At 35.9% G+C, this 11812-nt stretch overlaps 1 protein-coding gene across 1 annotated transcript in view; it reads right to left on the bottom strand.

Moving 5' to 3' along the window:
* Positions 1 to 10474, bottom strand: part of LOC134754354 (calcitonin gene-related peptide type 1 receptor-like) — a 54477-nt gene extending 44003 nt beyond the window's left edge. Inside the window, exon 1 of the mRNA XM_063690647.1 lies at positions 10233 to 10474. The gene's annotated coding sequence lies outside the window, so the exon portion shown is untranslated. The remainder of the gene's footprint in view (positions 1 to 10232) is intronic.
* Positions 10475 to 11812: the final 1338 nt, after the last annotated feature.

Raw genomic sequence — 11812 nt, forward strand, 5'->3', positions numbered from 1 at the left:
GGAAAAGTAAAAAGTACTAGTTCGCGAAAACCAACTTTCCGCACGCTAAACAGCTACGTAAAGTAGCACTTTTTGGGCTACTGTATTAAAAAATAATTATATTATAATATAAGGACTACACCGAAACTACCGTGAATATTCATGGTATAAATTACGATAAATAAATAAATTCTCGTTCTCCAGAACATTCTCAGAGGTTACCGAGAAATTCTCATGTGGAAAGTTTCGCAACTTTTGAAAGTTCTCGTGAGTGCATTGCTAGTCCCACTTTGTTACTAACAAATCGTCGCTCGCGTGTTCGTGGTCCTTGTAATCCTACACTTCTATATAAGGAGCAATTAGAAAAAAAAATGTTTTACTGCTGCGGTGTTATACCTGTAGGTAAGTAGCTCCACAGTCGATACTAAAAATAGTATCATGTAGTTGCAAGAAAGGCTGCGGACAAAGATGTGGATGTGTCAAAGCTACGTTGCTCCACCAATCATGTGCAAATATTGTCGGCCTTAGTTGCTTCAACAAAACTAGAAGTCTAGAAGATAATGGTGACGACACTGATCTGCTTTAGATAATAAGTATAATGTATTTAAACGCATTTCTTGTGTTACATTGTAAACATATATTGTTTCCCGAGCATTAAATGTTTAATTTTTGTTAATGGGAGATTTTTAGTAAACTTTGGCGCACCATAGCTTGAAAACTATAACTCGTATCAAAATGAATGTAAGTAAGTATTTGTAGGAAATTTAGTAGTAAATAATTTATTCTTTGACCATTTTATCTTACCTTATATCGTTTTCCTGAAAATTGAGAAAATCGGTAAAATGGGACACTTTTCAAGGTTTACCGCTTTCGTTTTGCTTTACCCTCGGTGTTGTTTCTACTTTCTATTCGCGATTCTGCACAATATGAATTCTCCAAATCTCCTACCAGGCTGCATCATCCATAAAAATCTGTTCTATTGTATGAAACGCCATAGACAAACCCATGGACACGCATCATACATGCGAAATGTATGCAGTTCATTCAGTGATGGCCACGATCCTGTCATGAGGGATAGACTGAAGAGAGAGAGAGAGAATTCCAAAAAAGACATTGTTTTTAAGATCTGTACCGCCGGGAACTTCGGAAATGAGCACCATGTCAAGTTTTACATAAAAGTTCCCATAATTTACTCTCGAACAAACTCGTCCATCTCTACGTAGGTAGTCAAATATACCGTCAACGGCTGTGCTGCGAATTTCATTTATAGTTTTTAATAGAACAACAAAGGTGTTTACGACGAGTGATTCAACCCAGAGAAACGAGTTACGGCCGGCTTACTATTATAATATATGCTCTTATTCCTAATTAATGAAATTTGCATGTTGAATAGCCCCGTTGAAACCTCTTAAGGTAATTATTATATATAGGTATACCTATTGACCTTAGTTAATTCTAATTTACAAAGCCCGATTTGATTCTTTGCGAGTTTTTGCACTTTTCCCCTGGTAGCAGGAAAATAAATGTTACGCCTTCAGCAGTTTATGCATTTATTAATATGTATTTGCATCCCTATTACGAGTGTTCCACCGTAGCTTCGAAGTTTATAAGTAAATATTGATGAATAAATTGTCAGTGGGGTAGGCCGGTCAAAGTATTTTACAGATGGCGCCAGCATCAGCAGCAGTTTGCCCTGTCAATCCCTAGAATTGTGTCAACATTGAAAGTGTTATTTTTTATTTTATTAAATATTAATACGAATGCCCCATACGAAGAGGGGGCAAAATTTCAAAGTCTACTAGGACAGGTCAAGTGGGGTAAGTTTGAAAGAGCTCAAATTGTACATTGTTGTTTGTTGTTTTTTTTCGTAATGAAATAAAATACTTTATGAAGGAAAATGTAAAAACATACCACCCCTCCCCCTCCGAAGTTTACTAATGAAAAATCATGAAATTTTTACATGATATTAACATAAACACAATTTTTTTTTACTAGCCTAATTTAGTGTCCCACTGCTGGGCAAAGGCCTCCCCTCGCTTCCTCCACTTTTATCTGGATTGGCGGGAAACTACAAACAACAGGGTCGAGTGGAGGAATCATAAATATAATCAATTAATCACGTATCTATCTTTAAAACTTTTTTTTTTAATTATCAAGAAACTTTTTAACTTTTTCGAATTGAATTTGCAATTTTGCGACCTTTGCGAGTGTTTATTATACTTGATATTTATCTGATTTGCCGATAGATGGCGCTGTGCATAATTATGCTTAGCAAGTTAGCATAGTTCTGGTGAAAAGTCAAAAGTCTTTTGTGTTTATTACATTGAGATAATTGAAAGTTTGTACGGAACCCTGGGTGCGCAAGTTAAACCAACTCGCACTTGACCGTTTGTTTTTTAACTATGATTGCGCCATCTATACAAACCTTTGACAGTTGCCAACTCCATTCGTTCGTTTCACGGGTGACATTTTATAAGAAACTTCCACTAAAAGTGAGGTTTAATAAAAAAATAAACCGTAGTCATGCTTAAGTTTTAAAATTTCGCCGGGTTGTACTCGCTTGTGTTTATGTTTTATTTTATTAAGTAGTTGTTAGTGAATTACAGTCGAGGATGTCCATAGTTAGCGTCAGAGTTAACGATTTTTCAATTCGTGAGTTTCTACTTCGAAGGCCTAGGTGTCGAGTACGGAAAAACATTACCAAACCAAATACCTATTAGGAACTCGCATCTCACTAAACAGGCTGTTAAGCATTTTTATGTATGGTCAGCTTCAAACGAGTCTTAACGTTCTGAAAAGTGTAAGTACCTATTACCCATTAGCCACTCTCCATTAGGCTCCTATATTTAGCTGAAAATAAACAATCCACGGCAGTGTGTGATTGTTTGTGGTTATTGGTTGGCTGGTCGCGGTTTGCTGTCTGTGTTCACTGTTTACCGCAACTACAGGCACTTTAATATTATACACAGCTGTCGGTGTATACGAAAGTAACAGATCTGAAGAAGATGATAATAAAAATCTATGACAGCCATCGTAAATCACGACGCGCTGTTTATATTGAAAAATGGCAAGCGTCAGAGGCGGCTCGTCGCTAGGCCGCCCGCGTTAACATTCCCACTCAAGTACAAATGGGAAGCGTCTAAATATGTTAAAACTTACATATACATATACTAAACTAATGTGTTAGTTTATAGGTACTGGTTGGCAAGAATTTCAAATGTTAAATGTTGTGTTCCGAATTCAGTCTTTCTGTCAATATATAATATACTTAATGTTTACTTGACGTTGAAATAATTATTGTGATTTATTTTATTAGTCTAAGTAGATACACAAAGCATCTGAGTACTGTACTGAGTACATTGTTATACAAGTTTGATACGTTGGTCATTACACACGAGGCGATATTGTGCGCGCGAGCTGTAAGCGAGCGCGCAATAAGAAAGCCGATGTGGGTAATGGCCAATGCACACGCGTTTCATACCACGTTTTTCAACACACTTGCGAGGAAAAAACAAAACTTATAAATTAGTTTTTTTTTGTCAAAACAGTAAAAGTACAATTTTCAAAATAATTGCAACATAGCCTTAGTTTATTTAATAAGTTAGTTTATAATTATATTTATGTTATTTAAAAAATGTTTCCGTTTCAAAAAAGCGTAGGTATATTTAATACAACATTTTTTTAGTTTCACCTACCTGTCCCGTTGTCTGTAATTGAATCTTAACGCAACGCAACCTCATGGGTTTCTTATAAATGTCTCGATGAGTTAATTGGCTTCTTTTAAATGTTTATCAACTTATGTAATACTATGTTCTTGCAATAAATTATTGATTGATTGACTGTTGAAAGACAAAGTAGGTAGGTACAGTCAGTGATAAAAACTTGTATCAAAAAAGATTTTTTGGCTAAAAGCTTATTTTATTGCGTGCTATTGGAAATTTGATTTTACACGGCTTCTGAGGGCAGTAGAACTGAGATTATGATGTTAGTTTTAACTAGATAGGTAACTGCATGCGTAAAGTGAACGCACATCGTGAGGTATTTTTCCATGCTAACTGCTAGATTATGAGTCCCTGTTACTCGAAATAAATGAATTTTTAATTTTTTTTTTAATTAGACTTTTTCATGGTCATGTTTTTTTTTCTTTATATAAATATAAAAACTAAGATTGTATTGATTCCTTACTTCAATACACTGTAAAGATTTTGTTCAAATTAGGGCACGTTCTGTCTCGTTGTGCAAGGAACTCTAAAATGTCACCAACAATATCCAACGCTGTTTTTCTTGTCAACGTGCACAATACATCCACAAGAGGGACATAGAAAGAATAAATTGAATCAGAGACTCGTCGCAGCCAGCTGGGCCAGGCACCAACACAGAGGCCCATGCCACATATGTAACTTCTAAATAAATTTCAAACTTCAACACCGCTTTATCACATACATGATCTAATTGGGTTTATGTTGTTTGGTCTAGTTAGGACCTTGATTTGCTGCAACCTTATCAAGTTCAGCAATACATTACTTAAAACTTGCAGGTTACGCCAAATTATTATACACAGCAACTGACTGCCTTAAGCCACTTACACACACATTGTCAGCTAATACTTAGACTTGTCGTGCTTACATGACCCTAAAATGATTTTCTCAATTATGTCTTCCCTGTGATGTAAATGAGCAAATTTTTTACTGCTCGCTTTCGCATCTAATAGTTAATCAAAGAGAGGTCTCAAACAACTCAAAAACCTAAGCCTAAACCTAAAACCTAGCCCGCCGAAAGTCTTCTTTTTCATCCATCGCTTATGTCTTTTAACATGTCCGTACCATCTTAAGCGGTTTTCGGTGATTTTCTCGGCAATTGACGCGACTACAAAGCTCCCTCGGATAAATTCATTGCGAATTTTATCAAGCCGGGTTACATCTCCCGCCCACCTCAGCATCTTCATCTCGTTAACATGGATCTTCTTTTCGTGTACTTTTTTGTTGTCCATCACTCGGATCCATACAGTAGCACAGGACGAACTGCCGTCTTATACACTTTCCCCTTGACATAGCTCGCGGATCGCAAAGCACTCTCGTAAGCGACCGCCATTTCTGCCAGGCGACGTTTATCCGATGTGATACATCTGCATCTATTTTGGCATCGGTCGTGAGCATTGAGCCTAAGTAGGTACTTGAATTTGTTCACAGTGGGGATAGGTGCTGATCACTCCCACTGTTAATGTTTCCGGCGTCGTATCTCCACTTAAGGGGCATTTCAAGAACTCGGTCTTGCTCCTACTCACTCGTATTTAGCTTTTCCTGCATGTTAGTTGAGGTGTTGGATGCCACGCTAATATCGTCGGCATGAACATAGTCCAGGGTAGCGGTAGCGGTCCTTGGATCAAAGGCTTTTTCAAGATCAAAGAATGTTAGATGTAGGTTTTTTGGTTTATCATATGCTTTTCCATCAGGATTTTAATCACCTGAATGGCGTCGGTGATGGATTTGGATACCATAAAACCGAACTGATTAAGTGTATTAGAGAGACTAATTAGACGGTTGTTTATAAGTCGTTCCCAACCCTTAATTGCGTGGGAAGTAAATTTTATGCCCCTGTAATTTTCACACAGTTCCACATCGCCCTTGTTCTTATAGAAGGGAAGTAGATAACTTTGCCGCCATGATTCGGAAATGTGTTTTGTTCTTAAAATAGTGTTAAATAATTTAGTGAGCCATGCAATTCCTACAGAGTTCAGGCGTTTCCATAGGTCTGCTGGAATTTCATCCGGACCAAGTGCTTTCCGGTTTTTCATTTTGACGATCGCTTCTTTAACTTAATCTTCCGGATGAATATTCAGTAAGTATATGGATTTGTGTATGGGTTTTAACCAAAAAGGGAATAAATGCATTTTGAATGCCGAAATATACTGCATTTATAGTGAGCTTCAATAGTTTTGTGGCATAAATGTTTTACAAAAAAAAACTTGAATAAAACCATTTTACTTTAATTACAGACATAGGGTACGGGCAATATTTATTTTATTCTGTGTATTTATGCTGTAGTATTATCGATTTTCGAGTTAAAAACGTTATTATCAGTAAATAAAGTTCAATTCCAAGTTCTTCATATGGATTGTTTTTACATGTTTGAATGCAGTTCTTATTAACTATCATCTCACAATTTAAAATTTTTCACAAATAAGTTACGAAGAGTTACTTAGGGGTGTTAGGACCTGTAATTTGAGACCGGGGGTTTGGCGTTATTCAAGGCGTAATCTACATACAAAATTATGCAAGTAAAGAGAGCCTTTGCGAGGTGGTATGGTAAAAAAATACTTATAACTACATATTGACTACAAGTGAAGTCAATACAACTTAGTTTGTTAGTCAGTTTCAAGTTGTAATTGTAACTGACTAACAAACTAACAATGTAATAAAATCTTACAAATCGATTTACTTTTTCTACAATACCTACACATACAGCCGTATCAATTGGAATTTGATACTATGCAATTATATATAATGCAGATGACAAAAAGGCTATGATTCGTCTGAAAGAGTACAAGTCTGGGGTCGGCATTGATTAAATATTTTTATATCAGTGACAACCCTACAAAGTGAAATTATAAATTTTATTGGAACAAATTAAATAAAAATATTATAGTAACAAAACTTATAAACTAAACGTAACTAAAATATACTACCTATCCTAAACCTTAACTAAAATAAAAATTCACCCCTCGGTAAGGTGCCGTAGATGCTGGGAGCATTACCCCGCTGAATTGCAATACTAATGCGCTGTGCGAGGAAGCTGCCAGCCCTACGGTCCCCAGTCACTTCCACCAGCCTCTTTGATAAGGCTCCGAAAAATTTCAGGGCACCGGGACCCCACGGGCCGAGTGTTTCCACACCAAAATTCCCTACAAAGTTAAATTGACACATGTCATGTCATGTCATCAGGTCAACATATTATAGTCTATTTAAGAAAATCAAATTAAATTATAATATTGCAAAATTAAAACTAAAGTTAAACCAAATAGAATAAAAACACAAACTATAAAATATACTTACCTACAAAATCAAAAGCAATTACAAAGAGAATACCCCTTCTGAATTGATTAAATGTGTAAGTATAATTAAAGTGTCTTTTTACGGATCAAAACCATAGTGCGGTTAAAGTTACTCAAACGTAGTACATATTATTTTTCACCTCAGCAGCTCGAACAAGCCTACTTTCGTCACGGTACGGTACGGTACGGTACGGTACGGTACGGTCCGGTCCGGTCCGGTCCGGTCCGGTCCGGTCCTGTCTGGTCCGGTCCGGTCCGGTCCGGTCCGGTCTCGTCTCGCCTCGTCTCGTATCGTCTCGTATCGTATCTTATCGTATCGTACATATTATAATACTTTTTTTTTCTGTTTATTCTGTGTAATTCGAAATACATTTTAACCTTTAATATGTTCTCACTACTGAGGTGAAAAATTATGTGTGCAACACGAGAGCAGTTATTTTACATCTCGTGTTTTTGAGTCCCTCGCTACGCTCAAGATTCTACCTTAGAATCTTTCGCTTTCTCGGGACTCAAAATAAACACTCGCAAGAAAAACCAACTTTCCTTTCTTGTTGCACAAATAACTATTGTTGATAGTAGGTACCTATTGTTATGTTGGTCGACCAGTCGGACGGTTTGTATTGTAAAGAATCAGTTTGCTGATATATGTTGGTACTTGGTACTATGAAATCGACCAAAGACGCCTAGTCTGAAACAAATTGCCCAATCTCGCATGGACAGTATCTCAGCGATATATGGTATAGTACTCATACATGATAGTGCCTGATTTTATGAGCGCTATTGTCTGATTTTATTACATCATGAATAAGATTATCCCTGCTTACGATGTTCTTGATTTTGTACTATATTATTTTGGCGCTGTAATACAAACATAACTTCAAAATGGTGTCGCTAGCAGTACGTATGGGTCACATGAAGACCAATGTTAGATAATCATAAAGAGATACCGATTTGACTTCTATGTAAATATGTTCAGCAAACATTTTTGGTCATGATCAGTAATGTGTGTCATTTTAAAGGTCTACAATAGAGAGCCGTGAGCGTGCCTGATGAGCTGAAATACTCAAATATGTGTTCTATACAGGCATAGTGAGGCACGAATGTTGCTACACAAGAAAGCTTAATAAATCCGTTTTGCTTAACATTTACTTGTCGCTAATGAATATATATCCGATTAAATGCCTTTCTATGGGTGCTGGATGTTTTGTGGTGGTTTGTTTTATACTTTGCGTATTTATTTTTGCGGTGGGAGGTTGGTAACAAAAAAGGTAGGTAAAAGTAAGTAGGTATAACGGGTTAGCACTAATTGACTAGCACATTATTATTTCTCGGATAAGCAAAGAAATAATTTTGTTTTGATTTGTTTCTTTTTTTGGTTGTCTTGATGTATTTGCATTTTCCCATTTAAAATGTCCCCGATTGCAATCGAATTAAATATACATACAGGTAGGGTAGGACGGGGACGTTTGAAACACTTTATGTTTAACCGCCTATAACTATTTTATTTTTACAGTTATAAGGGTAAGTTAGTGAACGGAAATATTTCCGTTCACTGGGGTAAGTGCCTGTATTATTAAGTTTTGAAATAAAATATATTTAATAAGCACCATGATTACGTAATGATAGGAAATTAAAGAGAATGTGGAAGAGTGGTTCAATTGACCCCATGGTGTGTTAATTGAAACATTATGTGGGGACGTTTGAAACACCTTAATAAATTCAGCAAAATGAAAGATAATTTGTTATATCTAATCTTTTTACTAACCTTTTTTAAATAACTTACGGTATTCAATGAGTTCAACTAAAGTTCGCAATTTATCTGCGTCTGAAGATCTTGATCAAATATAAGAATGCAAAAAAAATTGTAAGACATCTAGAATTCTTTGTTGTCATTACCTTATACATAGCTATAGATTAATCTAACGTGTTTTAATGCAACAAGATATGACATTAAGGAATGTTAGTAGAAATACAACTTTACTTTTGTATGAAATTATGTTTTATACAAAAGTAAAGTTTCAATTATAACAATGTTTCAATCATGACCATAATAAAATCACTGTCACTCCCTTTTTCACAAACATGTATTATTTTGAAAAAAAAAAAGAAGTCTAAATAACAATAATCAACTATTAAATTTGTAAGACTTGTGAAAACGCGGGGATGTTTGAAACGTTTCAATCGTCCCCAAGTACGTTGTTTCAACCGTCCCCACGTCACATGTTTTACTTCAAGGACTAATATTCTTTACAAACAACACTCTATCGCTGTTTAATGGCAGTTCAAATATTCCATAATTCCCACCCAAAACACCAAAAGAATTCAAGTAGTCAAAATACATAAGTATAAAAAAATTAACGAAAACGAGGGCCTACTGCGGACCACGTTCGACGTGTTGCCTCTCTGTCGCAACTCGGTAGACCAAGTCTCGGCCTCGCGGTCGGTAGGCCTTCTGCGTTGCTCGCGCGCTCGAGCGCTATCGGTCCAGGATTTAAGAATGACTGACCGTATAGTCTGAGTATTGCGTCACATGCACAGGTATCGTAATTTTCAAGAAAATTGACTTGTTCCAATCATAACGTGTTTCAATTGTCCCCGTCCTACCCTACAGTCACGATCCTAAATATGCCTAACTTTTGTGTTGCTGCTTATGACCCTGACTGCAAAATTATATTCTAATTTACATTAATTAAGTAAAGTACATAAGTCACATAGCTAAAAAAATATTTTTATCTCGGCAGTTCACTTTTAAAATGCAGTTGTATTTTTAATTTTTAATTAACACTGTACATGGACAAGACAACAAAAATCAACTTGAATTCTTGAAATATATTTTTTATTTTTCTGTCAATAAGTAACGGTCCGTTGAAGTCGGTTGTATTGTTTCTAACTTAATAGTCCAATAATATTAACAAATTTACAAATGTACTGAAATGATCAAATATCAACAAAAACACAGTATTATGTTATCACGGCTCACTAGTAGGTTTTTTTTTCTCTTTATTTTGGCACAAACAGTCATTACAGAAAAGTGACATTGAAAAGTATTACATATAATATTGACAATACAGTGCCGAAAACGTAATAGATTATAGTTATAAATTTGTTGCAATGTAGGTATCGAAAAAGTTGCCAAAAATTTATAAAGTTTAAAGCTTCATGGAAATCTGCCATCAAGACGATAATAACTTGATCAAATTACCTTAATAAGTAGTCCAACCATTTAAGAACGAATATGACAATATACTTAAGTCGAGATGTATAGGTATTGTTTGAACAGTAAAAGTTAGACGCAACAGGCGGTCGTCGTAGGGCGGGCACTGCGCGCTTTCGCGGCAAGACGTATACTGAGTCTGACTCATCCAGAGACGAGTTTTTCACTCAGCTCGGTTCTAAGCAGAGTTGCGCATCTACACAGTATAAGCCGTGTAATCGCTTACCGAACACAAGAATGTTCGGGCAAACCAACAAGAGTCAAAATGATGGCTTCAGTTTCAGTATAGGTCGGTAATCTTTTCATAATGAAGTCCACTGCTCATGACTCTCATGTGAGTCATGAGACTTGTGCCGTTACGGTTATTGATAGACTGACAAAAGAATTGAAAATTAGCAGATTCGCGCTAACTATAATTCTGTTTTTTTATTCCGTAGACTAAAATGACATTTCTTAACCTGTCTTATGTGCAATAAAGTGTTTACATACATACATACATTTCATGTGGTACTAAGAAATGTCATGTCTTACACATGAAACGTCATTTTAGCCTACGGAATAAAAAAACAGACCTTAGGTTGTTTGTTAGGTTTGTAATACTTTTATTTCGAAAGGGTTACTTTTTAATAATAAATACTAAAGATTCAAAATATCATATAAAAAGTGTCGCAGGAAGAATGGGCCTTGTGCCATGTGCTTTTCATATTGGTTCTATTGTATATTAAAATTTATACGCGTTGTCTTAAAAAATCCGAAGTCCGAGTTCGAAGTCAGCGTCATAGGAATAGGATCAGTGGTTTTAGCGCTCGGCAAGCAGTCGGATTAGTAAGTATAGTAATACCCAGAGTTCTTCTGATTCCCATCTCTCGCTAAGTTCTTCACTTCGGGCAAACCACTGTAAGTACGTACGTAAGTACGTGTGCAGTTGCAATCCGATTACTCACAGTTGTGATGGGCTAGTGGGCGATGGTCGCTAGTAGACTTTACGAATAGTCCGCACTCCATTAGAAGTTGTATACGTTTCGCTGTGTTTACAAAACAGATAAACTGTTGATTAATTGTGGTAGTAAATTCTAAATGGCTTGTACATCGATTTCAAAATATTTAGGTGTTCGATTTTTCACAATTAATATCATATGAAACGGTGCACGACGACATGCATAGGGTAAAGGCACCAGTGCTCAGCCATGCACCAGTGGTCAGCCTTTCTTGCTTATTTTTGGCTGTAATTATCAAACCTTTTCTACTTTTAATGTCAAAAGTAGGTGATATTATAGATTGATAAACTAATAATTAAAAAATAGTTTAATTTAAAAAAACATGTCTAGCATGAACCACAAACCACAACACTACTTCAAAGAAGTGCTGTCTTCTGACATGAAGGATCATGTGATATGCGCCATTTTTTTGGAGTGTCACATAGTATTTTGATAAGTCGTTAACAGCCGAATTATGATATCTTGTTAAAAGAATGTGGACTGTATCACATGATTAATATTTATTCTATCTGAAAAAAGTTAAAAAAGAATATAAATCCATATAAAAGTAACATTTTAAGGAGGCTGACT

This window comes from Cydia strobilella, chromosome Z (genome assembly GCF_947568885.1).
Source record: "Cydia strobilella chromosome Z, ilCydStro3.1, whole genome shotgun sequence".
NCBI classification, from domain to species: domain Eukaryota; kingdom Metazoa; phylum Arthropoda; class Insecta; order Lepidoptera; family Tortricidae; genus Cydia; species Cydia strobilella.